The following is a 27,934-nucleotide window of genomic DNA, read 5'->3' as shown; positions in this document are numbered from 1 at the left end:
ATAGGTCTTTCTCATCCCACACCCAGTCAGTCAGGAATTCAGGTTTTCCTCTACAGTCAGGTTCACACTTTCATCAACACAATCCCATTTTCCTGGTCTCTGAACTTAGGCAAAGGCTTCTCCTGGTAAAAGTGCAGGGATCTCCTCAACTCAGAAACCTGTGTCCATTCAGACCTTAGGTTTTGAGATCTTAATTACAGGATCATAGGGTTGAGCTAGAGTTGCACTTCTGTTTTTGTTTTGTTTTATTGGCTCTATTCTCAAAATCCACCTTTTCTGGGCATATTCTCCAGGGTGAAGGAAAGGGCTGGGTGCACGAGGTAAGGCTGCTTTTGCTCCTTCAAATCAGCAGGAATCCAGCTTCTGTCTTCTGTAAAAAAGGTCTGTAAGTTTTTTTCAGCATTAGTCAGTGTCAGATCTACAAGCAATATCTAAGAGTATTATTTTCTGGCTGAAAGACACTTTCCTAGAAATGGTATGATTACAATCCTCCCTGGAATCATGACCGCCCCTTCATGACTTACGAACACCCCTTCTGTTTATTATCATCTTCCCGTATTTTCACTTATTACCTGTTTTGATGCATACTTTTTCCACATGATTATGCTATTTAGCTCCGATTTAGTTTTTAAATCATAGAGGTAGCAGCCTTGCTAACACTTTTTGGACCCTGCACAGGGGACTCTCACAGAATTTGATAGGTAAAGACTCATACACTCCCGCTGTGCAAACTATCTACCTGGAGCCAAGCAGGAAGTAAAGCCATCGCTGGTCCCTAACGCACCTAGAAATGTGGGCCTGCCCTGATAGTACTATAGTTACCTGTTCAACATGGAAGGGAACTAGGTAAATAGTTTAGCCCTTTTACTGGCTTTAAGGCAAACTATTTGTAAATAAGTAATTGTGAGTTTTTTTTTCCCCTCCTACCTTATTTCCCAGTCCTGGGCCAGATTCTAGTCTGAGGGTACAAAGATGGCAATACAATCACTGCCTTCGAAAAGGTCACACTCTAGTGATTGAGGTGTAAGTTGAAGAATGCGGTCTTTGCTCCCCAAACCATATATTATACGAAAGTCCACACAGTTCTCTAATTCATGTGCTCTGGAATTACCGGAGTGTTTTTGGGAGAAAATTCCTGGGCTCCTCTTCCAGTGATTTCATAGCCTTTAGGTCTTAGAATCTGCTTTTTTTTTTTTTTTAAATAATTTATTTTACTTTTTGTTGGTGGTGGTGAGAATATACACAGCAAAACATGTACCAATTCCACAGTTTCTACATGTACAATTTCGCGACATGGATTACATTCTTTAAGTTGTGCAACCCTCCTTTCTGAGTTGTTCCTTCCCCATTAACATTAACTCACTGCCCCCCAAGTTTCCTATCTAATCTTTTAAGTGGCTATTGCCAGTTTGATCCATATAAATAGATCTGAAAAGAGCATAATGCTCAAGGCAGACATTCTTTACTGGTTGAGCTAAGCTATTTTTTGGTTTTAAGAAGACTTCAGGGGATATCTTTATTGAAGGTTTAAAGATTACTTGAGGGTAATAGTTTCAGGGGTTCGTCCAGCCTCCATGGTTCCAGAAAATCTGATTCCAGGAGAATTTGAAATTCTGTTCTATGTTTTCCCCCATTTGATCAGGATTCTTTCATAGAATCTTTGATCAAAATGTACAATATAGCTAGGCACAATCCTTTTCTTCCCGTCTCAATAAAAAGGAGGTGGTTGTTCATGGAGGCAATTAGCCACCCATTCTATTTTATTCTCCTATTTCTGACTCTCCTTCTTCCTTTGTTGCTGCAGGCAAATGAAGACCAATCCTTGTGCCTGGAATCTTTACTTTTTACCAAGCTATCTGGATGATTCTGACGCATGTAGACAGCAGATGAGTTTGAAAAACAGTGCTTTAGTGAATTGATTCATGCCTGACCAAATAAAATAGTTTTTTTTTTAATTAAATTGAGAAGTTTTCATTGGAAATTGCATGATAGACACTCAATAATATTGTTTGAGGAAAATTAACCATATTTTAGCCTTCTAGAAATAAAACAAAGCTAAAACCAGAAAAAAAAAAAACAAAAAACACAATGCCATCAAGTCAATTCTGACTCATAACTACACTGTAGGACAGAGTAGAACTGCCCCTTAGGGTTTCCAAGGAGCCGCTGGTGGACTTGAACTACCAACCTCTTGCTTAGCAGCAGAGCTCTTAACCCCTGTGCCATCAGGGCTCCAAAATAAAGCTACCACACCCTAAGTCTTTCCTAGATACAGTCATAGAAAAACCAAAAAATTCAAAGAATAAAAACAAAGCCCATCAAATGCACAGAAATAAGTCTGTCGGCCTACTCACACCTTAGTTATAGATAGACTTGCCTTTAACTCTATTACCCTCAATTATTCAAACACTGACATGAATGAGATTTCAGTTGTCATAAGTACATGAAAACATTGGCTTAAACTGCTAAGTGAGTGGGGCCATGTGCCTCTCTCCCAACTGCACAGTTCTTAAACTTTTCCCGGTTTCTCTCTTCCTTTTCTTCTTTCCTTGCTGCTGCTTCTCCTACCTCCTCTCGGCCTTTTCTTCTCCGCACACTAATGCAGGCCACCTGAATATCAGAATACACTGCCACAATCTGAGGGGATGCAGGACTATTTTTTATCAGTAGGAGTGCAGTTTTCTCTAGTCAAGGCTTTTCATTTAGAGCTTCCCCTCCGCCCAATCTTATTTTATTATAGCACTTCCCTCCCCAATCTTAGATTCTATGAACTCATGGCTTCTTTTTATTAGGTCAATGTGTTATTATCCATTACTATTATTGTTTTTGATGCTCAAATTCTCTCATTTTCGACCAGATTGGATCTTTTCAAGCTGGTGCCTGTGATTTTTTTACGTGTTTCCATGAATCAAGGAGCACATTCTTCCTTTCTGTCACAAGAAGTTCCAAGTTCAACTTTCCAAAATCACCCATTTCTCCAAGGAATCTGGTTGTTTTGGTGGCAAATGGCATTCACAACAAAGATGTAGCCCCTAGGCAACATTGCTTCTAGGCTCCGTAAGTAGACATGGTGAGCAAATATTCATATTTAATTCATGAGCTTATACTGACACTTTCAATCCCAATCCAGCACCAAGAGGTTATCCCTCAACTTCCCCTGGTCCATATTTTTGTCTCTTCTCTCTCGTGTTGATAACCCTGATTCCAAACAATTTTTAATACATTTACTCATGTGTGCTATCCTATAATACACACAAAATTGTTTCCAAATTATTCCATCAACATGACTATCAACAATAAATCTGCAAAGCAAAGTTCAAAATTTCTTTGCAGATTCTTCTGACATAAGAATATACACCACTATGAATCACAGAGAACTGCATTTAAAATCTACTTGATTATTTTCTGTGTGATTGTATTGTCATTTTGATATACAGTTAAATTTAACTGGTTCCACTTTTACCAATTGTAGTGTTTTCTTTTTCTTCTTTTTTTGAAAATGTAAAACATCACATCATTTAAAAATCAAAATTATATAAAAAAAGATAATATTTAGCAAAGCCTCACCACCACTTCTATAGCTTAAACCACATTCCCTAGAAGAAAACATTTTTGTTACCTTCTGGCTTAACCTTCCTGAAAAATAAGCATGTATTAATAATAAGTACAAATATATCTATCCTCTCCTTTCTTAAAGAAAAGGTAGAATATTGTATACTTTTTTTGCACTTCTTGTTTTGCTTTTTTTTTTCACATAAACAATTTTTCCTAGCAATAACTCAACAGCAGTCCGTAGAGATCCTCACATTTTGGCCACATAGAACTCCATTTTGTCATTCTTTAATGTCTTATATGCAGTCTAACCATTTTGAAATCATTAGCCCAAGTGATCAAACTCACTTTTCAAAGGCACAAACTAGCCTTAGGAAGAAGAAAGGGAATTTTGTAAGGTATTTAAACTATGTATATAATTTAAATACAAAGTTTACATCTATTATACAGGTATTTAGTGTTGTGCTGTTTTGTGTACATAAATGAAATAATGAGACAATACTGTAAGGCAACTTGGATAAACATGGCCTGTGACACAACAATGAGTGCCTCTGGATACATTGATATATTTACATGTAGGAAAAGCTCAAATCAATTCCCACTTCTCTAACTCCAAATATTTATTGATCAACCCAAATCTACCTACTATCAATTCAATTCTGTTCCACTTTTGTTCTGACACCAGGTACACATGCAGCATCTTCCTCTGACTCTGAGCACCTGGAGCTAGAGCAGACCTCACAAGTAAAGGGCACAGATACCAGCTGCAACCTTGGGAGTCCTCGTGATCCACTCACTTCTGACCAGCTGGCTACATATTCAGAAGTTCCCTCTACCCCTTCAGAATGCCAGCCATAATCTGGGAGGAGCTCAATCCCCTCACTTCTGACCTGCTGGCTCAGGTTTGATAATTCACTGGAATGACTCACAGAATTCACAGAAAGTCCTATACTTATAATTACGGTTTTATAGCAAAAAAAATACAAAAGAGGAGACACATAGGGCAAGGACTGGGAAGGTTCTGAATGTGGAGAGTCCTTGTCTCAAAAAGGGCTACACTACCCTTGCATGTGCATAGATGTCTCTCACCAACCAGGAAGCCCATGGAGCATCTGTGTCCAGAGCCTTTTTCTAAGCCTCATTACTTAGGCATGCTTGAATGAATTTTTTCCCCCATTCTCCGCACTTCCCTGTCCCAGGTTGGCTGATATCAGGAGTTCCTCTTTCTAGCTTTGCCAGCCCCAACTTGAGTCACCTTATTAGAATATACCCTCAAGTGTGGTCTGGAGGCCTACAGAAAACAAAGGCGTCTCAATTACTCAGCAAATTCCAAGCATTTAGAGTTATCTCAAGGAGCACTGGAGAAACAGTGGGTGAGTGCTGGGCTTCTAACCAAAAGCTTGACGGTTTGAACCCACCAACCACTCTAAGGGAGAAAGATGTAGCAATCGGTGTGGGTGAAGAGTTACATCCCTGGAAGCCCTATTGGGCTGTTCTACCCTGTCCTATAGGGTTACTAGGAGTCAGAATCAACCTGACAGAAAAGGGTTTAATTTTTTTGTTTGTTTTTATTTTGGTTTTGGTTTAGAGTTATCTCCAAGAAACTAAGGGCAAAGACTCATTTCTTTGGAAGAAGTTAAATCTTTACTGCACTTAAAAAAAGCAAAAAACTGTGAGGTTTCTGAGTCATGATATATTGAGAAATTGGAATGTAATGGATGTGGCCAAGCTCTCAGAAAACAGACTGCAGCTGTATGTATAGGTGTCAGAGCCCTGTCTGGTAGCCTCAACAGCATGTGGTCAATTTTGAGTCACAGCAGATGAGGTTAGTCTGGTTTGTTTGAGTGTAGAAATGTTAAACAAGGTTGTTTTTTTGTTGTTGTTGTATATCTAACAAATATGTTTGTTGTAAGAAAAACTTATCAAAAAATAAATGCATAAAGAAGAAAATGAGAGTTCTCCTGCCTACCAAACCCACTCCTCAGATAAAACACTGCTGAGACACCTTTCTATATTGCACGTAGGAAGCTGTGGTGGCTTTGGAGAGTAATAGGTGCTGTTTGGACAAGCCACCCAGGAAGTCCCAAGTCCTGCTCTGACAATCATCTGCCCTCCCTGGGCAATGAGAAATGGGTGAAGGCAGAGAAAAGGAAAATAACACTGTTTGCAGAAATTTCACCTTCGGACAGGGAACTCTGGTAAATAAGGCCAAGTATGTGATTTATGACAGAGGCTTAAAGAGCTGTGCCATTGCCCTAAACCCAAAGTGGATTTTACCTCAATTTCCTGAGATGCAAATGAAATGATAGAAGTCAATAAAAAGGGAGGTGCAGAAAGAAAGCAAGGTGGATGGATCCGCTCAAACAGGTCAACGATCCTCAAGTCCTGTCTGACTGAGGACTGCCTTGAGATTAGTCCTGGAAACTATGCATGCTAAATGAGTATTCACACACCTCTACTGAGATGCTCATACAGGGTCCCTATGATTCGGAATCCATTGGATGGTAAGAGGTTTTCTCTTTTTTTTTATTGAAATGATCATAGATATGAGTCAGAATCGACTCAGTGTGCAGTTGATTTGGGGATTAGTACTGCAATATAGGCACAAAGATTCACTGTGGTTCCATGGTGTAATGGTGAGCACTCTGGACTCTGAATCCAGCAATCCGAGTTCAAGTCTCGGTGGAACCTTAATATTTACCCTAGATGAAGGATTTAAAAAAAAAAAAAAAATCCTTAAATTGTGAATGAAACTTGTTACTCCCCTTTCCTCGTCCCGCCTCTGATCTTCATTTAGGAGCTAGGAAGGTTTAGGGCCGGGAGGGAAGAAGTGTGACTGCTCCAGATGCCTGCTCCCCGTGGCCTTTTCCGCCTCTCGGCTGGTCCCCTTTTCCTCTCATCACCTCCTCAGGAACTGAGGTCCCAGAAACCCGCAGAAAATAGCTGAGGAAGGAGGAGAGACTGGAAAGAACAGAGAAGAGAATAGGAAAGAAAAAGGGAGGAAGTAGGGGGTGGAAGGCAGGGGGGCTGCGCGTTCACAGCAGTGGTGTCAGTTGCTGGGTGTGGACCACCGCGGCTCCTCACTCAGGATCGCTCCCATACCTTCCTGTCCCAGCCGAGAACCCGGTTCCACCGATAAACCTCAAAGCTGCTTGCCTGGCATTTGTTCTTGCAAAGTTTCCTTTCCCTGTGTGGAGGGGTGAAGTGGATTAAGTTGGTTGGCACGTAAGTGGAAGCCAAGTGAAGCGCCTTGTGGGCTCCCTTGGTATTGAACAGCAGGTGGTGCACCCATCCACCCAAATGCACAGCACTTTTCCCCTTGCAGGGTGTCTGCAGGGCCTGGAGTGAAAACTGGGAAATCATGGCATAGCAATATTTCTTTAGAGAGAGAGAGAGCCACCTAATTGGTTATATGGGTTGAAAGTGGTTATCTCTGGAGAACAGGAAATGTAGAAAGGGATCAGGGCACTTCTGTTTTTCATAACAAACTATTGGGCATATAGTACTTAGATAAAAATACATACAAAATAAAAATAATTTCTTTGTTATGTAGAATGTTTTTTATTTGAATTGAAATTTTGATGTACTCCTATGTATCACTCTTTAAAGATCCTGGGGTTTGTGTCACATTCTACAATCCTTTCACTGTAAGATTATAAAAATGTTATTGGGGCAATTTTGAAGCAAACAAGCAACCATTATCCCCCTTTTCATGAGCTGAGCAGATGGACTAATAGACTTGAAGATCCTCCCACATATAACTGTCTCTATAGCTCACGCTCTGAAGCATCAACAACTGAGAGGACAGGACGTGGTTTAGTGCTAAACAATCCTGAGACGAAGGAAATCCATTAAACTCTGCAAGTGTCAGCTTCCTCATCAGCAACTCGCCAAATGTTGCCTTCAGTGTTGGCTCAGATATAACTGGGCAATCTTCCATGCTAAGGAGAAGAGCAGCTCTCAGCTCTTACTCTTCAAGCTAGCTCAGTCCATAGGTCATACAAGTTCTTATTTTAAGGTCCTACACATTGCCTAGTTTTCCTTGTCGCTACCCTTGACCAGCCTCTTTGCTATCCTCTTTGGTATCCAGTGGCTCCTCTAGTTGTACAGATAGATCCCTATGTGCTGTCTCCACAGCGGCCACAAGGAGGGGCCAGGACCATTCCCCTTGGGACTATTGTTGTTAGTTCTTCAAACTTTTTTTGTCACTCCAGCTGCTCTATTTCCGAGGACTACAGTTACATGGACATTAGGCCACTTGATGTTTTCTCACAGGTCAATTGATACTCTGTTCTTTTTGTTTTAATTCTTTTTTCCCTCTGGGTTTCATTTTGAATAATTTATGTTGCTCTGTCTCCTACAGTGCCCAATTAACTGATAAAATCATCCAGCGTATTTTTCAATTCTACGAGTTCATTCGAGTCATACATATATGTCTTTCATTTCTCTCATCAAGTTCATGCTTTCCTCCATTTTTCTGAACGTACACAGTGTGTTCATAATGCCCACATATTTTGTCTATTGATTCTATCATCTAGGTTATTTCTGTGTCTATTTCTGTTGACTCACTTTTCTCATGGTTATGGATCATATCATCTGGCACCAGGACTCCACTATTGGCATACTTAATAACTTTTATTAGATGCCAGGCATTATGAATTTTATGTTAAGTATTTAAAAAAATATTTTTATGTAATCCTTTAAATAATTTTGGACTCTGCTCTGGGATGCTGTTAAGTTACTTGGAAATAGTTTGATTCTTTCTAGGCTGGCTTTTAAGCTTTGTTAGGTGGGTTCAGAAAATCCTTAGTCTAAGGCTAATGTGGACACACTGTTGAGGTATTGCCCTTCTGAAGACTCTCCTTCATACCACATGAGTTAGATGCTCTTTCCATTCAGGCTGGTGAGAGCGCACACTCTTAGGCACTCAGTCCGACCTCTGTCCTAAACTTCCTGTGGTTCAAAGCTAAATGTAGGAAAATGTTCCTTGACAAATGTACATGAAGAATATATGAATATATGAAGTTACTATTCTTTCAGTAAGACAAAGTATTCTTTCAATAAGACAAAGACATAGTGAAAGGAGCAAAGGCCTAGAGTTAGAAAACTAAAAGCGGGGAGAACACTCTCGACATTTTCCAAGCTGAAAGAAATGAAGAGAAAATTGAAGCCTTGAGTTGTAATATTGAAGGATTATACAGGGAAAACATTAACTGATGCAGGAAGCATCAAAAGAAGATGAAAAGAATACACAGAGTCACTGAAACAAAAATAATTGGTTGACATTTCTAACATTTCAGAAGGTAGCACATGATCAAGAACTGATGGTACTGAAGGAAGAAGTTCAAACTGCACTGAAGGCATTGGTGAAAAACAAGCCTCCAAGAATTGATGGAATACCAATTAAAATGTTTCAACAAACAGATTCAGTGCTAGAGGGGCTGAGTCATCTATGCCAAGAAATTTGGAAGGCTTCACTTGGCCAACTGACTGGAAGAAATCCATACTTGTGCCCATTCCAAAGAAAGGTAATCCAACCAAATGCAGAAATCATCAAACAATATAATTAATATCATGCACAAGTAAAATTTTGTTGAAAATCATTCAACAGTGACTTCAGCATACATCCACAGGGAACTGCCCGAAATTCAAACTGTATTCAGAAAAGAACGTGAAATGAGGGATATCATTGCTTATGTCAGGTGGATCTTGGCTGAAAACAGAGAATACCAGAAAGATGTTTACCTGTGTTTTATTGTCTATACAAAGGCATTCAACTGTATAGGACTTGACAACTTATGGATAACATTAAGAGGAGTTGGAATTCTAAAACACGTAATTGTGGTCTTGTGGAACCTGTACATAGACTAGAAGCAGTTGTTGGAACACAATGCCCATGGAAGCAGCAGTTAAGAAATCAAAAGACTCATTGCATTGGGCAAATCTCCTGCAAAAGAGTTAAAAAGCCAAGAAGTCACTTTAAGGACTAAGGTGTGCCTGATCCAAGCCCTGGTAATTTCAATCGCCTTGTATGCATGGAAAGCTGAACATTAAATAAAGAAGACAGAAGAATTGATGCCTTTAAATTGTGGTACTGGTGAACAACATTGAACATACCATGGGCAGCCAGAAGAATGAACCAATCTCTTTCAGAAGAAGTATAGCCTGAATCCTCCTTAGAAGCAAGGATGGCAAGACTTCCTCTCACACACATTGGACGTGTTATCAGGATGGACCAGTCCCTGGAGAAGGACATCTTGCTTGATAAAGTAGAGGGTTAGTGAAAAAGAGGAAGAGCCTTAACGAGATGGATTGACACAATCGGTGCAACAATGGGTTCAAGCACAAGAACGATTGTGAGCATGTCGCAGGACTGGGTAGTGTTTCATTCTGTGGTACCTAGGGTCGCTGCGAATCGTAACCTAACAACAAAAAGATAAGGGAGCGGACCCCATTTCCTAGGTGGGGCTACAAGCAGAAACCCAGAAAGCTACACCTGAACAAGTTTTGTATTCCGAGGCGGACACCGATGATGGCACAACCGAGGAGCGCGGCCCCCTTCCCACTTTCCCTGCTCCCCACCACGGGCCATATCCCAAAGAAACCCACGACTGACTCCCCAGGGCAGTACTCCGCCCCACACCGCCACCCCACGCTGCCCTTTCTGAGGCCCAGTGCTCATCCAGAGCCGCCTCTTCGCTGCAGGTGGGAGCAGAGAGTCCCCAGGAAGCAGGAGGCAGGCGGGCTTCTCCCGCTGAGGGTCGGGCGTGGCTCAGGGCTGGAAAGGCTCCAACCAGGAGAAGTGCAGGTGGGCCAGCCGACCCACATGCCTATGTCAGAGAGTGGAAGTGAAGGGTCCCCAAGGCAGGAGTGGAAGGTGCTGCAGTTAAGAGCCAAAGAGATATGGAAGGAGAGAGGAAGGGGAAAAGGAAAGAGAGAGAAGAGAAACAGACTGAAACACAATGTCCGCGGTTCCAGTCTGGCAGCTGTAAAACTTTGCAGTTCATGCAGATATCCAGCAGGAAGATGGATGGGCTTAAAGAAAAACAGATACAGAAGGAACTTAGAAAAGACCTACAAGAGTAGCAATCCCAACATTGCTCAGTGGTGAAACGCAGAATGTCAGGGAAAGCGAGAACACAGTACCCACTACCACAAATTATACAGTCAAGTTTCCCACAAGTGGGGAAATCGCAAGGGTCAGCACGTCCTGAGTGCAATGGATGAGCACCGCCTGGGAAAACGTCCTTCGTGATCATGGCGTCTCCTCTGACAAGTACGCATGGCTGGAGCTCCTGCGGGAACGATGCACCCTCCTATCTCTTCACTGCACACTCATGGTCTCCATTCTCCCCTGTCCTCCGGCAGCCACTCTTGCAATCCACTCCGGGAAAAACCATTCAAGCCACAGACCCGAACAGGAACCCAAAGCATAGCCAACCACACAGCCTTGAAGCAAAGAATCCCAACCAGCCACCACTGCGCCATCTCTTCTCCATACTTCTCACGCTGCCTTTGCAGGCTAAGGCCACTCCACCTCCCTGGCTCGCTCTCCTCCTGGGTTACAGTGGACACAAGACAGATATGAACCCATCTTGGGAGTGCTGAATGCAAAAGAGAAAATGCATGCAGTGCCTGGAAGAGGCTACGGGGGATAATGATCACAGCAATGGTAGAGTTGTGAGGCTTTGCTCTGATACCATGGTTTTGATACTCCCTTTTTCCTTTTTACATATAATTTCTGCTTATGGCACTGGTAATGGTTTTCTGTTCACACATACTTCACATGCTGCCTTTCTTGGGTCACTGAATATCACCTTCCACGAACGACCTCATCTAAATACAGGACAGGTCTCTATGACCTCACCTCCCTCCCATCATAGCATTTATCACATCCAGTCACCTCTTCCAAAAGCCTAGCCATCAATTTACCTGCAAACATAGTCCAGAATGCTAAGCTGACCCACGTACCTGGAGAGTACATACAAACTCCATGACTTGGCTTGTCCTCTCACTCAGCTATTCAGAGCTCAGCAGTATGTGAGCCCCTGGAGCAGCAGCAGCAACTTGGGTGTAGTCCAACAGCAATTTGAATCTCTGCAAGGCTGTGTAAACCTGGGTAAGAGGCTTAGTGGGTGTCTAAAGCCACTTCTACCCATGTCAATATGAACATGAAGCAAGACCAGTGTGACCGGAGAAAAGCCTCACCATTACTCTTGACCAACTTCTCCCCAACCCTCACCCCACTGACAGGGAGCATTTGGACTTGGTGTAGAGGCTCTTCTACTTCTGGTCCTTGGAGCACCCAGACCTCCTGGGATAAATAAGACTTGCTTTGTGTGGAAATGGAAGAAGGATTCTGACCCTGAACTGACCCAGGGTCATTCACCTCAGTATCCTAGCCACTAGATCACCAGGGAACTACTGTATCTCCTTGTCCATAACTCAAGAAATGAGTTGTCTCATTCTAGCCACACCTCACAACTGACCTAGAGACAGCTTTGCACAGAAGAAGCTTGTGGAGAGATGTTTGAGGGAACCAGGGCAGTGGATGAGCTTGCCAGCAGGCGGCAGAATAGATGGTCCCCAGGATAAGAGGAGGCTGAGAACCAAGACCCAGGTATCTCCAACCTAATGAAAGGACTCATACAGATGCAGGAATGGAGATGACCTGGATAGAAAACACTTTTGAACAAGGCCCCGGGTTCTGGGCTAGATGTTCCCGCTAAAACCTACAGCACCTGCAGTACTCCCATCTTAGTCAGTGGCAACTCCATCCTTTTATATACTGAGGCAAGAAACTTAAGAGTTCTCTTTGACTCCAGAGTTTTCCTTCGACCCCAAATCCAATTAGTCAGGAATTCATGTTTTCTAGTCACTCAGGTATGAGCACTGAGTTTCTCAAACTCAGCACTACTGATATTTTGCATTTGATAATTCCTTCTTGTTGGGGGAGGGGGTTCTCCTGTGTATTGCAGGATGTTTAGCAACATCCTTGGCCACTGATGACTAAATGACAGTAGAAACCCCCACCACCTACCCCAGTCGTGAAGATCAAAATTCTCCCACATCAGAAAGTATTAAAAAAAATATTAACTGCCCTGAAACCACCAACATGGTAGCTGTGATATAATATCTGGGAAATACACAAGCTCTGCTGAAGAAGAGAGTAGATGAAAATGGTATGCACAAACCACATGCCCGCAGGCATTCCTTTTCCAGATTCTCCTCTTCCAAACCTCCAGAGCTAAGGGTTGCTATGGACTGCTCCCACTGCTATTTAACCACAAGCATCAAAAATGATTCCCTGACCTGAAGATTTGCCTGGTGGAATGTGCAAAAAACAGGAGTGAGAAAACTGATTTTCTTGTACGTGGTGCTCTCTGTTTATGACTCAACCTGTGTCCTTAATCCTACCAAGACCAGCAGGGCATAGGGCCCACCACCACAGGAAGTCTGTAGCCCCTCTGCACAACTTCCCTCCTCCAGAAATCATTCCCTCTTCTCTGGGCTCCAAAGGCCTCGCCCACCAAATGGGCAGGCAATACAGGATGCTAGATGGAAGAAACAAATATTCCATGCAGTCTTCCCAGTCTTAGGTTCATGAAACCAGGGGAGAATGGATACTTAGAAAGTGAGGAGGTGTGTCAGGGAATCAGTTTCTGTTTTTTCTGTCCGTGCCTCTCCTTAAAACCTCAGATACTATGTCACTAAACCCCATTGCACAGGAATGCTGTGGATCACCACAGACAACCACAGATCCATGATCTTGATTTTACTACGTCCTGTCAGAAAATACAAACACAGGAAAACCACAGGTCAGTGACTTTGGTTAACCCAAACAGATCTCCTAGTCAGTGTCCCACAGAAACTACTCCTGAACATAAAAAATAGCATCAGTTTACAAGCCATCCCAAAATAGATGCCCACTACATGTATTCAGGAAGATGTATGTACACCTTAGGGGTCCAAGGAATCATGAGCCTAGTGGGAGGTAATCAACTAGCATGAGCTATTTCAATGACTTTGACAAGTAGGAAAAAAACCCTGTGGAGCTAGAATGGAATTCTTAAGTGAAAAGTACAAAACGTGTATATGGAGATTAAAAAACAAAATAACTCACACACTAGAGGAGGGCGGGATTAGGACGTAGGGATGTGAAACTTCACTTTAAGTTTAATGAAAACCCAGCATGGTTCCCTGCTGAGGAAAAAGAAGCCAATGTAACATTAGGATGCAGCAAGAAAAATATTAGCCAAGGCAAAACTCTTATAATGTATTCACAAACTGCGTAGAGTATTACACTCAGGATTTTGTTCTTATAATATTAAAATGGTTGGGGGATGGGTGGACTGGAGAAGAACCAAACAAGAACACCAAGATAGTCTTTAAGTTTTAAGTTTTCCGTTAAGCTTTTCATGAAACAGAAAAAGTGACTCCATGACATTCTTTAAGAAAATGAAAGAATTTGGAGGAGATATGGACTCCTTGATGTTTTCTATGCATTTGCAAAAATAAACAATGAAAAACGTGCTTAAATTTTAGAAGGAGACAGGTCTTTTGTATCAGCAATAGGGTACACATATACCGAGACTGGTGCTGAGGGTGGTCCCCTCCTTCAGATGAGACCAGGCAGCCTTGCGTATCAGCATGACCCAGGCAACTGGAAGGCAGGGGCACCTAAGATTCCATGACACCCCCCAACTTCCAATTCTGTTATTGCAACTCCAAACAGTTACCAGGTACTCTGGGTCCTCCTTCTAGCACTTCACTCGGAGCCTGACCTAGAGGCAGTGACTTAGGCTCTGAGCTCTGGACCTTGCTCCTTGTTTTGGTGATTCAAGACTGTCAAGTGTTATGAGATGCTGACAACGTTTATCCCAAAAGTAAGTTATAAATCACATCTACATCCTTTAATATAAAAAAATTAGACTGGTTTAAATCACTTTTTTCACTTAAAAAAAAACTTTCTCGGGTTATAATTTTATACTGCAAAATTTACCCATTTTAGCTGTACAATTCAATGATTTTTAGTAAATTCATCAAGATATGCACCCATTAGTATAATCCATTAACTTGTCATTATTATCTGTCTGGTTTTCTTCTCCCCAGCTCTGGCTCCACTCCTTCCACCATAAGCTTCAGCATGGAATTAGCTCTCACCACTTGCTCTAGGCAAAGGACAGACAGGAATATCCTGGAAATCAACCAGGAGTTGCTCTCCCAGCTAGCACAAAGCAAACAGCAGGTCAGAGACCTCAAAGAGAAATTCCTTTTATCTGAAGCTACTGCCTACACCCTGGCCAACCAGCTGCAGAAAAATACAGTAAGTCCTACATGGTCAAGGCCACCAAAATGATGAATGATTGTCTGTCTGCTCTCGGAGAAACTAAACACTCTCCAAAAGCTAAAGGTATTCTCTCTCCTTCATCAAAATAAATTTTATCCTGACCAGACTCCTAGAGAGGTAGAAGTGGATAGTTTATCCTTAATTTGCAAAGCGGAGGCATAAAGGGGTAAAGCAACTTTCCCAAGTTTGCAGTGAGAGTAGGGAGCAACAGAGGCTAAAATCCTAGTTCAGCCAGAAAACTGCCTTTTCTTGCTCAGGAACCTGTTTCAGAGCGTACAAACATGTAACATCACCGTTGACCTAAATATTTCAGGATTCAATTCAAACTTTTACTGAAAAAGCATTTTGTCAGCCGCACTGGGGAGAAAGAGATCCTAGTACACCATACCTGCCTCAAAGGAGCTTAACTCTGTGTCTTCCCAAGCTAGCCTCAGGAAGCTAGACATGGGAACATCAACAGGAAACAGAGGGGAGTCCAAGCTAGCCTCGGGAAGCTAGAGATGGGAACATCAACAGGAAACAGAGGGAAGTCCAGATGTTTGCAGCAAGATTCTTTTCCCCTATAAGTTCAAGGAAGCCAGTCCTCATAATCTGGTGACAGTATCTCCATGAAACTCAGAGAATCTATGACACTCTTTCTCTCTCTGAATATGAACCTTGCAGACTGCAAGCAAGTCCAGGTGGACCTCCAGCATCTGGGCTATGAGACACATGGTCAAAATGAGAACAAGGCCAAGTGGAAGAAACCACCAGTCCCAGCAGGCTGGTGTAGAGACTGGCCCCTCCCTCCCCACAGTCAGCTTTCACATCTGAAAACCCACTGGGAAATCTGTTAATAATGAGAGAGAGGGATAGAGTTATACTGACTAAAGGGAACATGGGAACAAGAGGGTCAGGGATCTTAGAGGAAGATTCTTGCTGACATTAAAATGTTGGCTTTCAAATACATACAATTATTTTTCAACAAATCAGTGGAGGATAAAATTTGCTAATCAACTTACTGCCATAGACAAAAAAGTAAAAATGAAGACTACTTATTAAAGAAGTGAAAAGATAAGCTTTGGGGGATGGGAGACTAAGGTTTTTGTTTTTTGTTTTCCTTCACTTTATTCATTATAATACTGATAAAAATGTAGGACAAAATTTCTGAAGCTAGGGAAGAAGATATTACCTAAGATCTTAGTGTAGAGGTAATGCAGTGCAGTGATTAAGGGCATGTAACTCAAGGATAAACTTCCTGGGCTCAAATCCAAGTTATCTTCTCTATGCCTCAGTTTCTTCATTTATAATGGTAATAAGAGTGAAAAAAAAAAAAAGTAGTACCTACCTTTTCAGGTAGCAGGCATAATTATACGAGTTAATTCTTGAAAATCTGCTAGAACAAAGCCTGGCACATGGGAAATACTCCTTCCTACCCATTCTAACTTAATACCTTTTATCATCTGAAGATAAGTCTTTCAGGTATTTTTTTTCCCACTGCATTTTTACACAGCTTTATCCAGATAAACTTTCAAATATTACAGTGTTATTGAAACTGTCAACACAGGAGAACCATCAGTCCTATAGTCCTTAGGGCCTTCCCAAGCTTACAGGAAATAGCTACTTCATGCCCCAGGTGAATGTTTTACTGAACAGGCCACAAGGCTTGGTAAAGGGGCCCAAGTATCAGAGTCAGAATTTAGGGGATATGAATTGTGATTCTGCCAAATACCAGTTGAATCATATTGAACAATTACTTTACCTGTCTCTGAGCTTCTCTTTAAAAAAAAAAAAAATGCCTTCAAGTCAATTCTGACTCATAGCAAGCCCGGGTGACAGAGTAGAACTGACCCATAGAGGTTCCTAGGATATAATCTTTATAGAAACAGATTGTCACATCTTTCTCCCACGGAGCGGTTGGGAGATTTGGAATGGCCAGCTTTTTGGTTAGAGTTGAACTCAACCATTGTGCCACCAGGGTTCCTTGAGCTTCTCTTTAATTGCCTCTAAAATGGGGGTGATTAAATGCCTTACAGAGGGGAGAGTGAGAAATAAAGTTACGGAAACCCAGCATAGAGCCTGGAACTGGGGTTATTTTTGACCTTGAGATTAGCCTTGGGGTTATGAATATTATGAGTGATCGTCAGTGTCAGGTCCAGCTTTCCACGGGGGCAGGTGTGTCTGTCTGTTCTCAGAGTGTGAAGAATACAAGGACCTCATTGAATCCGTGCTCAGAGAGGAGCTCCAGTTTGAGGAGGAGAGACCAGTTGCAAGGATTGGGTAAGGAGAGATCTGTGCAGGGCAGGCTATGGCAAAGTCTAAATCTCTGCTTGAAGTGGGGCAACCCGTACTGGTAGGATGAAGAGCAAATTTGTGCAAAGACAAGAACAGAAATTTACAGGAAGGCATAAAACTAGACAACCAGAGGGCTATAGGAATTGGATGGTAGTCTAGTGCGTGGAAGAATTTAGGTCTCTGGGGTTCTCACTTAAATAATGTGTAAATGAAATACAGGTGGATGCCTGAGTTGGAATACTAGCAATGTTAACTTCTAGCTTTGTAATGTTGGGCAAATTTACCTAACTTTCCTGTGTCTCAGTTACCTTGGCTACCTCATCTGTAAAATGAAGATACCAATGCTACCTACCTGAGAGGGTTATTAAACACATGAGTACAAGTAAAGGGGTTAGAACAATGTACGGCACATATGAACTTCTCAAAAAAAAATTTGCTGTAATTATTAAGCTTTCTTTTTTTTTTGTCAGAATGGTGGTTGTCATTAATAGACTAACATTTTCTACTACAGAAGATAATTTTCAAGTTTTCCTGATAAAAAGGTTTCTTCTCTCCAATTTTGATTTTTTCTAAGTATCATACTATATAAGGTATTAACTGGTAGGACCATTGGGTAGACAGATAATTGAGCAAATATTGCCAGGAAAATGATTTATTAATTTGCTGAGGACCAGCATTTCCTATGCTCAGAAATTTTCAGACATAAGGTAGACTGTGGCATTCAAAACTTTTTTTAATGCAGTGCTGAAATGAGATCTCAGAGGCTCAAATGTGTAAGACACACTAAAACACAGTTACTTGATCAAAGGGGCCTGTGATGGTTAAGATTTGGGTCAACTTGGCTGGGCCATGATTTTGAGTATTTTGGCAGTTGTGTGATGTAGTGGTCACTTCCTTGCTGAAATTTGATATGTGATCACCCCCATTATGGGATCTGATGTAGCCAGTCAGTTAAAGGGGAGTTTCCTTGGTCATGTGGCCTGCATTGAGTGTAAGCAGATGTTCTGGCAGGGCTCAGGAGCTTTTGCTCATTCTGAATCCTGCAGCTGGCTCCTGTTTGTCTGAACTCTAGTTCTTGGGACTTGAGCTAGCAGCTTACCTTGGTGTTGCCTGAGTATCTTGGGACTCATTGATCTTCACAGCCTGTGAGCAAGAGCCCTGCTCTCCAACGTGCTGATCTTGTGTTTCCCAGCCCCTGCAGCTATGTGAATCAGGAGAAGCCTCTATCCTGACTCATAGTCTTGGAACATCACAGCTCCTACAACCACGTGAGCTATTTCCTTGATATAAATCTCTCTCTCACTATATATATATATTTATACGCTTTACTGATTTTGCTTCTTTAGAGAACCCAGCGTACAACAGCACCATAGCTGTGGAGCCCTTGCTTCTGCCTAGTCTGTCTGTAATTCCTCTGACACTTAATAGGAATTCAGAGAATAGAATTTCAAAGATGTTCTACAGATGATCTCTTCTTGGTGCAAAAGGGGGAAGATTCAGGCATCAGATGGGGTAGATGAGTGTAAATGTCTAGTCCAGATTTAGGAGTACCCAGTTCTAAGTATTCACAGAATGCCCAGTTGTGCGTTTATATTCTACCAGGTGCTGTGAGTTCCATAATACATGGCACTGTCTCTAATCTCACAAAGCACCCATTCTAGATAGGGATCTGTGATGGTTAAAGTTATGCACCTACTAGGCTGGGCCATGATTCTCAGTGGTTTGGCAGTTATCTAATGATGTAGTTTAGCAGTTATGTAATGATGTAATTTGGCAGTTATATACGAATTTAGATATACTCTATTTTGTGATATAATGTAATCACCTCCATGATGGGATATGATGTGATAAGCCAATCAGTTGTTAGGGGAGTTTCCTCGGGGATGTAGCCTGCATCCAGTATATATGGATGTTCTGGTAAAGTTCACGGGCTTTTGCTTACTCTGAATTGTGCATCCAGGTTGTCATCATCTGACATCTGATACTTCAGCCATCAGTCTGCTGTAATCCTTGTTGATCTCAGGATTCATTGGCTCCTGCAGCCTGCGAGCCAGAAGCCTGCCGTCTTATCTGCCCCTGCCTGGATTTGTCAGAGTCTGGGGTCTGTGAGCCAACTGACTGCTGTCTGATCTGCTGATCTTGGGCTCGTCTCCCCTTGCAGCTGCATGATTCAGGAGAAGCCTCCAGTCTGACACCTGACCCACAGACTTGGTACTTGCCAGCTTCTACAATTTCATGAGCCATTCCCTTGAGATAAATCTATTTATCTCCTTCTCTTTATATATACATATACATGCATACATACTTATACATATACTAACATATATACACATGCACACTCACACACACACACTTTACTGGTTTTGCTTCTCTAGAGAACCCACCCTAAGATATTTGGTACTGAGAGTGATTCTAGACAAACAAAATTGTAAGGATGAGTTTTCTAAATTGGTTCTCAAGTCTTGTTAGTCTTAAAAATATTGATGATTTTCTTTCTAGTAGTAGAGAGGGCACCGTTAATCCATGCAGTGAGGTAGCAACAGAAATACACAAAATATCACCACCAATAGATCATGTACTGCTGAGAGGCAAGGCTTTGGTGCTCACATCTTTGATACTTTTCTACAATCTTGTTAGAATGAGAAGTATAAGGAGGCTGATTAGTTGGTTCTACTTTAGCAAGACAAAGTAGTGAAAGAAAGAGATGAGCTCAGAGCTTCAGAATCACAGCTCAAGCACCACATAAACGACCTCAACTTTGCCACATAGGCTCTGAAAGAAAACCTTATTTCTTGTAGCAACAGAGCTGATATTGCTGAAGAATAAACCCATAATCTTACAGTAAGAATGGCTGAATTACAATGCCAATTGAATTCCCAACCTCAAATGGTGTCTGAACTTAAAGTGGGGGCATTGGTTGGGAATAAATTGGAGCCTGAAACTTGAGATGGGGACATGTGGGCAGATAATCAGGAAGTTGGGGACAATGAGCCCTTAAATTCCATCAACTCACTCAACAGAACCAGCTTTCTAACTCCCATCTGAAGAGACTACTTCATCTTTGTCTGCTAATCCACCCTCCCCAGTAAAACCATTAACTTCTCCACTCCTATCTGATGAGAATAACCCAGCTGTGTCTGAAGAGCATTTTTCTGAGATATCAACAGGGGCAGCATCTGGGTCATTGCCTGTGGCATCATCTGAAGCAGATGCCTTACAAGACATTGCTGAATATTCTCAGAACATATCCACAACACCCATTTTACTGCTTCTAGACTAAAGTCCCACCAAGCACAAAAGGTGAGGTAGAAAGTGTGACCCAGGAGGAGGTATGAAACACAGGAAAAGAACATCCCAAACTGAATTAAGACACCTAACTACAGTGGGGCTGGTTGGACCCTGTGGTGGTAGGGGCTAAGTGCTGGCACCGATTGACAAAGACAAGGTGGGTGTGGTTACTGTAACGAACAGTAGTGCCAAAGCATTAATTAGCCCTAGTCTGACTTGCATGGACTTATGGCATTTGCTGCTTAGTCATGGTGTCCCTACCAATGAAATAGATGGGAAATCTACTAAATATTTACTTTATCTGTATAAGCAGAGGATTTCTGGGTCAAGTGAGCTGCAGTCTAACTTGAATCACCAGAATAGAGAGTTACAGTCCCTCAATCAATTCCCAGACTTGAGCCAGTTTATAGATCAACAATCCCTTGAATATAGCAGAGGCTTGGTCACCTTGAAGAAGGACAGCACTACACTGCTAAAAATTTATACTGTTAATCTTTCTCCCAGTCTTCCCAAAAGTGTTATATGACCTCTTATGAGAGTAACTGTTCATTGTGAAAAAGGAAATAATCAGACTGTTGGGGGATTACTGGATACTGGCTCTGAAATTACACTAATTTCAAGAGACCCAAAACTTTGCTGTGGTTCACCAATCAGAGTAGGGCCATCTGGGTCCCAGATTATTATCGGACACTTAGCTCAGGTTTATCACACAGTGTGTCCAGTGGGTCTCCAAACCCATCCTGTAGTGATTTCCCCAGTTCCAGAATGCATAATGGAATAGATTTAATCAGCAGCTGGCAGATCCTCAATACTGAATCCCTGAAAACTGGAGTACGGGCTATTATGATAGTAAAAGCCAAATGGAAGCCATTAGAACTGCCCCTACCTAAGAAAATAGTAAACAAAAAGCAATACCACATTTCTGGAGGGTGATTGGAGAGACCACTGCCACCATCAAGGATTTGAAGACTGCAGGGGTGATGATTCCCATGACATCCCAACTCATCTTGCCTATTTGGCCTATGCAAAAAACAGATGCATCTTGGACAATGACAGTGGATTATCATAAACTTCATCAGGTGGTGACTCCAATTGTAGCTGCTGTTCCAGATGTGGTTTCATTACTTGAGCAAATTAATACATCTCCTGCTACCTCGTACATAGTTATTGATCTGGCCAATGCCTTTTTCTTAATTACAGTTTTGATGGAACACCAGAAGAAATTTGCCTTCAGCTGGCAAGGCCAGAAATACACCTTCACTGTCCTACCTCATGGGTATATCAACTCTCCGGCCCTATGTCATAAATTAGTCTGTAGGAAACGTGATTGCTTTTCCCTTGCACAAGACATCACACTGGTCCATTACACTGATGACATTATGCTGAATGGATGTATTAAGGAAGAAGTGTCAGTGATTCTGAACTTATTGGTAAAAGTTTTGCATGCTAGAAGATGGGAAATTAATCCCACAAAATTTCAGGCTGCCCTCAAGCCACTCCGCCTCTGGGGCTATATTATCTGGCTGATGAAATGTAGCTTGAAGTGTCAGTAGCAGATAAAAATGCTGTTTGGAACCTTTGGCAGGCCTCTATTGTCGAATCACAGTGCAGACCCTTAGGATTTAGGAGCAAAGCCCTGCCATCCTCTGCAGACAATAGTTTCATTTCGAGGAACAGCTTTTGTCTTGTTACTGGGCCTTAGTAGAGACTGCTTAACCGTGGGCCACCAAGTCACCATGCAGCCTGAGTTGCCCATCATGAGCTGGGTGTTGTCTGACCCACAGGGCCATAAAGTCAGACATAACATGACATCATTAAATGAAAAGGGTGTATACAAGATTGGCCTTGAGCAGGACCTGAAGGTACAAGTAAGTTGCATGAGGAAATGGTCCTAATGCCCGTTGTCTCCACTTGTATTACATTACCTGCCTCTCCCAGGATGTACCTATGGCCTCATGGAGAGTTCCTTGTGATCAGCTGATTGAGGAAGAAAAAACTCATGACTGGTTTACAGATGGTGTCTTAGTCGTCTAGTGCTGTTGTAACAGAAACACTACAAGTAGATGGATTTAACAAAGAGAAGTTTGTTTCCTCACAGTAAAGTAGGCTAAAAGTCCAAATTCAGGGCATCAGCTCCAGGGAAAGACCTTCTCTGTTTGTGGGCCTTTTCATCAATCTTCCCCCAGACTAGGAGCTTCTACGCACAGGGAGCCCAGGTCCAAAGGACACACTCTGCTCCTGGCACTGCTTTCTTTGTGGTATGAGGTCCCCTATCTCTCTGGTCACTTCTCTCTTTTAATCGCAAGAGATTGCCTCAAGACACAATCCAGTCTTATATATTGAGTCCTTCCTCACTAACACAACTGCCACTCATTCTCCCTCATTATATCATAGAGGCAGGATTTACAACATACAGGAAAATCACACCATACCAGGAATCATGGACCAGCCAAATTGATACATACATTTTGGGGGGGATATAATTCAATCCATGACAGATGGTTCTGCATCAAGTGCAAGCACCCCTTAGAAGTGGACAGCCTCAGCAATGCAGCCCTTTCTGGGACCTCCCTGAAGGACTCTGGTGAAGGGAAATCTTCCCGACAGGCAGAACTTTGAGCAGTGCACCTCCTTGTTCACTTTGCCTCGAAGGAAAAATGGCTAGGTGTGCCATTGTATACTGATTCATGGGCTGTGGCCGATGGTTTGGTTGGATGGTCAGGGACTCGGAAGGGACATGACCGGAAAACTGGAGACAAGGAGGTACGGAGAAGAGGTATGTGGATAGATCTCTCTGAATGGGCCAAAGGAATGAAGAGTCTTATGTGTCGTATGTGAAAGGTCACCAAGGATGACCTCTGCAGAGGAGGATTTTAATAATGAAGAGAATAGGATGACTTATTCTGTGGAAACCAGTCATCTTCTTTTCCCAGCCACTCCCATCATTGTCCAATGGGCTCATGAACAAAGTGGTCATGGTGGCATTGATGGAGGTTTTACAAGGCTCAGTAACCTGGCCTTCTCCTCATCAAGGCTGACTTGGCTATAGCCAATGCTGAATGCCGAATACGCCAGCCTTGAGGCTCCGAAATGGCACCATCCTTGAGGTGATCAACCAGCAACCTGGTGGCAGGTTAATTACATCGGATTACTTCGATCAGAGAAAGGGCAAAGTTTTGTTCTTACTGGGATAGACGCTTAGTCTGGATACGGATTATTCTTCCCTGCACGCATAACATCAACAGTGGACTCACAGAATGCCTTATCCCTCATCATGAAATCCCACAGAGCATCTCCTCAGATCAAGGGACTCACTTCACAGCAAATGAAGTATAGCAATGGGCCCATGCTCATGGAATTCACTGGTCTCACCATGTTCCCCATTATCCTGAAGCAGCCGGTTTGACGGAACAATGGAATGGCCTTCTAAACACACAATTATGGTGCCACCTAGCTGGCACCACATTGTAGGATTGAGGCAAGGTTCTCCAGGAGGCTATATATGTTCTAAACCAGCATCCAATACATGGTGCTGTTTCTCCCATAGGCAGGATTCAAAACAGATCCAGGAATCAAGGGGTGGAGATGGGAGTGGCACCATTCACTACTCCCTCTATTGGTCCACTTGCAAAATTTTTGTTCCCTGTCCCCGTAACCCTATGCTCTGCAGGTCTAGACATCTTAGTTCCAAAGGGATGAATGATCTCACATGAAGACACACCAAAGATCCCACTGAACTGGAATTTAAGAATGCCACCTTGCCATTTGACCTACTCATGCCTTTGGATCGACAGGCAACCACGGGAATTACCATATTGGCTGGTGTGCATGACCCTGACAACCAAGGGGAAATTGGATTGATGTTGCATAATGGAGGTAAAGAAGAGTATTTCTGCAATACAGGAGATCCCTTAAAGCATCTCTTAGTATTTATTACCATGACCTGTTATTAAAGTCACTGAAAAATACAGCAATCCAATTCCAACATGACTCCTAATAGTCCAGGCCCTTCAGAAATGAAGGCTTAGTTCACCTCAGCAGGCAAAGAACAATGACCAGCTGAGGTGCTTGGTGAGGGGAAAGGGAATATGGAATGGGTGGAGGAAGAAGGTAGTTCTAAATACCAGCTATGACCATGTGCCCAGTTGCAGAAATAGGTCCTGTAATTGTTATGAGTATTTCTTCCTTGTGTGTCTGCATCAAATATTTTTGTTTTTTTCACTGATAAAATATAAGGTGTACACAGGGCTAGTGTTTTTTTGGTTGTATGCATGTTAGATGTATCATGTTAGGCATAAGTATGACTTTGTAATTGTCTTCATTTAGCAATCTTATATTGTTTAAGGAGATGTGTACAGGTGCCAAGTTGACAGAGGTGGACTGTGATAGTTAAGGTTGTGCATCACCTTGGCTGAAGTGATGAACTGAAGGGGCGTCATTTGAAAGCAAAGTTAGTAAAACAAATATACCCAAGGCTGTTTCCTCATTCCTTCTGCCACAGCAAAGTCAAACACCTTGTGTAGGAATTAAACTTGGAGAGTTCTTTGGGGTATTCTAAGAGATGTCTCTGATGAAACTGTCATAGCCTATCATTCACTATGTTCACTCTTATATTTTCCTCTTCTTTTCCATCTTAGGAAATATGAGTCCCTAATTCAGGCTCAGGCTCAAGAACTGATCTATTTACGTCAAAAAATACAGGAAGGGATTGGTGGATGTTACCTTTTCACAGAGCATGTGAAAAACACGATCAAGTCTTTTAAGGACTTCATCGGAAATGCTAACATTGCCAACTACCAGAGACAGAGATTTTGTGATCAACTGGCCCAAGGAAGCCACCTGTCAGAGCACCGCATGAGCAAACTCACCATGGGTAAGTTGGCCACAGGCTCTGAAGACTCTTAGCTCCTACCAAGGTCCTAATCTCACATAAGGTTCTATGCCTCCACAACTCTATGAGTACTTTTTTAACCAGATGTTCTGCTTTTAATCTCACATTCTAGGGGCCATGACAATATCAGGATGGGCAAGGCATGAGTACAGTGACGAAATACATAGAGCTGGAGGTCACATTATTATAACTGGCTCCTTCGTCACAGGCTTTTGGTGCAGGGGGCAGCAGCCTTCTGACCCTCTTTGCTTGTTTGTTTTTTATCAGTGCTGTCTTTACTAAGGAGCCCTGGTTGCACGGTGGTTAAGAGCTCGGCTGCTAACCAGAAAGTCAGCAGTTCAAACCCACCAGCTGCTCCTTGGAAACCCTATGGGGCAGATTACTCTGTCCTATAGGGTTGCTGTGAGTCGGAATTGGCTCAACAGCAATAGGCTTGGCTTGGGCTTGGTCTTTACTAACTTTCTGCAAGTGATTTATCCTTCCTGGATTTCTATTTCCCACATTTGTAAAATAGGTCAAATCATGCAATCCGTGATTGCTGTAGACATCAAATGAAGTAATGTTCCTGAGTGTATTTGAAAAAAGAATAAAGCCCCTCACTGTTTTGGGGTTAGCTGAAACACTGGGTATAGTAGAACCTACTGATGGTAAAGTTGATTTATACCGGAGCACTTTTTACACAGAAAATTACCCCTGAGAACACCTGAGTAAGCAGAACAGGGGCAGACATGGAGGCATCCTTGTAGTCCTCTGACTTTGAAGGACAGGTGGGACCTGGTTGTTTATTCTCTCCTCAGAGACTGGAGTAGGTTCCATGTAAAAACAGTAGTGGGACACACAACCATGGTCTAGCGACCACCTCTGTGGTGCAAATGAAGGCTGGAGAAGTTCAGACAGCAGCTGGGGAAGTATCTTGTGAACTGGAGAGCAAAAAATATTTTAATTTTTTGCCTGACTCAGGTGGCAAACATGGCAGTGATTCATTACATCAGAAACGCTCTATGCAGGGGGCTCAGGAAGGCATGTCAGGCCACTTCTCTAAACACCAACCTGAGGGCTCCCGGAATACTTCTCAGAGCACCCAGACTGCACATGTAGAGTTTTTATGTCTCTGAACAGATAGGCCCCTGTGTTTTTAATTTAGATTCCAGGTCAGTAGTCTTTGATGAACTGTGAAGACCAGAAAGGTGATATAAACCTGAAAAAGGGCAAAAGCCCCAGTTTTCAAACTGATAAAAAATAAAAGTAATAAAAAATTGAAAGTATACGTCCTGTTGATCCTTCACAAAGTATAAATTTGTTATATTCAAACTATAATATCCCAGTTGCATTATGGTGTCTAACTCTTATTACTGAAAAACAAACAAACAAAAAAGCAAGCATATCTTCAGATTGGCAAAAGTGTTTATAAACTCGCAAAGCATCCTCAAACTGCCTTTATTCCTGCAAGCTTACTATTTACTGGGTTCCTGCTGTGTGCGATATCCACCTCGTTATCCCTCCCTGCACAGCACTCACCTTGGATCCCTTTTTCACTCTCATACTTAGCATTTCCTCTTGCTTTCAAGGACCCTTCTGAGAACTACACTTAGACTACTGGAACTACTTTGCCTGATGGCTCAGGGACCTGGAATTACCTGCGTGTTTATGTCCCACAGCAATCAGTTGCTCCCTGCCTGAAAAGCACTTAACATTGACAGATGCTGGAGTATGAATTCCATCTACCTGACTTGAGGAGAGCTTTGTGGTGAACTGGCTTTGGGAAAAAGGGAATCTAAAGGCCAACTTTGTAAAGATTCAGATAAATAGAAGGAAAACAAGAACTCTCAGGACAATGTTTATCTTGGAAGTCCAAATGAGAGAATGATTTACCTGAGACTGTGAGAAGGAAAAATAAAATCTTTAGGTTCAATGGGAAAGAAGCCTATGGTGGAAGAGAGGGGGAAAAGCAAAGATAATGGTGGGAATTTGGGCGATTCTAGTAAGAACCTGGTCAGCTTTGAACTAACACAAATCCTTTGACTCCACACCTAAAGATTCTGATTTAAACGGCGTGGAGTTGGATTTCGCCATTATTATTCTTAAAAAGTTCCTTGGGTAATTCTAATATGCAGATAGAGATGAGAGAGACCATTGGTCTAGTAGGATCTCAGACCACTAAAAAAACCAAACCAAACCCATTGCCATCAAGTCTATTCTGACTCATAGTGGCCCTACAGGACGGAGTAGAACTGCCCCATAGGGTTTCCAAGGAGTGCCTGGCAGGTTGAAATTGCTGACCTTTTGGTTAGCAGCCATAGCACTTAACCACTATGCCACCAGGGTTTCTGTCAGATCACTAGCATAGGAGTATTCCAAGGGTGTGGCTACTTCATAGAAAAGCCTGAACATCAGCTATTGATGAAATTGGCCTTCCTCTCTCAACAGTCTTGTTTTAATATAACATTGGAAAAAGAGAAGAGAAAAAAAGGTAGATGATACATTAGAAATACAACTGTCTATGTAGAATAGAGTCACTCAAACTTTTTTTTTTCCCACATGATGCAGTAAGAAATATATAATTCTTTGTGACCCAGCAT

General features: G+C 42.2%; 1 long non-coding RNA gene and 2 other non-coding genes across 3 annotated transcripts in view; 1 reads left to right on the top strand and 2 right to left on the bottom strand.

Annotated features, from left to right (window-relative positions):
• Positions 1-215: 215 nt before the first annotated feature.
• The window catches only part of LOC135230750 (uncharacterized), a 30,543-nt gene continuing 2,824 nt past the window's right edge, over positions 216-27,934 (bottom strand). The window contains exon 2 of the long non-coding RNA XR_010321443.1: positions 216-383. This is a non-coding gene — a long non-coding RNA (uncharacterized LOC135230750). The remainder of the gene's footprint in view (positions 384-27,934) is intronic.
• TRNAQ-CUG (transfer RNA glutamine (anticodon CUG)) lies at positions 6,172-6,243 on the top strand. The gene has a single exon. It is a non-coding gene; the product is annotated as a tRNA-Gln (tRNA).
• On the bottom strand, positions 10,675-10,836 carry LOC135230917 (U1 spliceosomal RNA). The gene has a single exon (XR_010321642.1). It is a non-coding gene; the product is annotated as a U1 spliceosomal RNA (small nuclear RNA).

Source organism: Loxodonta africana, chromosome 3 (assembly GCF_030014295.1).
Source record: "Loxodonta africana isolate mLoxAfr1 chromosome 3, mLoxAfr1.hap2, whole genome shotgun sequence".
In the NCBI taxonomy this organism is placed as follows: domain Eukaryota; kingdom Metazoa; phylum Chordata; class Mammalia; order Proboscidea; family Elephantidae; genus Loxodonta; species Loxodonta africana.
Note: the sequence above shows the minus strand (reverse complement) of the source record. Positions and strands in the feature narration are given on the sequence as shown.